The sequence below is a fragment of the Pleurodeles waltl genome, unplaced genomic scaffold, assembly GCF_031143425.1.
Source record: "Pleurodeles waltl isolate 20211129_DDA unplaced genomic scaffold, aPleWal1.hap1.20221129 scaffold_67, whole genome shotgun sequence".
NCBI lineage: Eukaryota > Metazoa > Chordata > Amphibia > Caudata > Salamandridae > Pleurodeles > Pleurodeles waltl.
In genome coordinates, this window is record NW_027150384.1 from 1801453 (window position 1) to 1802422 (window position 970).

At 54.4% G+C, this 970-nt stretch overlaps 1 non-coding gene across 1 annotated transcript; it reads right to left on the minus strand.

Annotated features, from left to right (window-relative positions):
• Window positions 1–524: 524 nt before the first annotated feature.
• On the minus strand, window positions 525–597 carry TRNAK-UUU (transfer RNA lysine (anticodon UUU)). The gene has a single exon. It is a non-coding gene; the product is annotated as a tRNA-Lys (tRNA).
• Window positions 598–970: the final 373 nt, after the last annotated feature.

The window sequence follows — 970 nt, forward strand, 5'->3', positions numbered from 1 at the left end:
CGCGGGCCGGCTCCCGCTGGCGCGGCGCTGCCCTTATGGGCTTCCCCGGTTTCCCGGCTCCACCCGCCTTCGCAGGCGTAGGCTTGCCCGCGGGGCCGCCCTCCCTTTCCTGCACTGCCTGCCGCCTCTACCGCCCGCGACCCGGTGCATAGAAACTGGGTAAAAACCTCCCCTATATAACAGGCCTAAACTAGTCGTTTTATCCCCCTGCCTCACCTCACTTAAATAACTCCTGCCCCCTCCTAAGTCGGCGCGCAAAGAGGCCCGACCCCACCCTCCACCCCCCTTATAAACCTATTCTAACCCCCACCCCCACTTACCCCTATCCAATCAGGCGCCTAGTGCGCCACTTCCCCCGTCCCGAATCCCCCCGCGGAGAGACTAGACTGCGTCTATCTCTCCGCGGGTCCCTTCAATGTTAGCGAGAGATGAAAGAGTGAAAAGCAGGAAAAATCATTGATCATTTTAATACTGTTTAATAACAGGTAAATGTTAAAAAAAAAAAAAAAAAAAAAACACTGTTCCGCCCGAATAGGGACTTGAACCCTAGACCCTCAGATTAAAAGTCTGATGCTCTACCGACTGAGCTATCCGGGCTGCAGGCTTACTGATGTGGGCCCCCCCTCCCCTCTTTCTGTACCTATTTAAGCAGACATGGTGCTCCTGTTTTATTCATATCTGGGGTCCACCTCCTACCACTGGGTGCACCTGAGCTGTCATCCAATCACAACACACACAGCCAGAGTCAGCCTCACTGAAGCCAGCGCCTAGAATCCCACTTTAACAGCTGCTGGCGCCCCACCGATCTCATTCCACACGTGGCCTCTCTTGTGGGAGGTCGGGCGGTTCTCAAGTCTTACAACCACTCATTTGCATATTAACCCCATCACTAGACGTTGGAGCACTTACATGTGACGCAATGGTGACGTCATCGCAGCACATCACATACATTGTGTGGGAATCAGCGCAG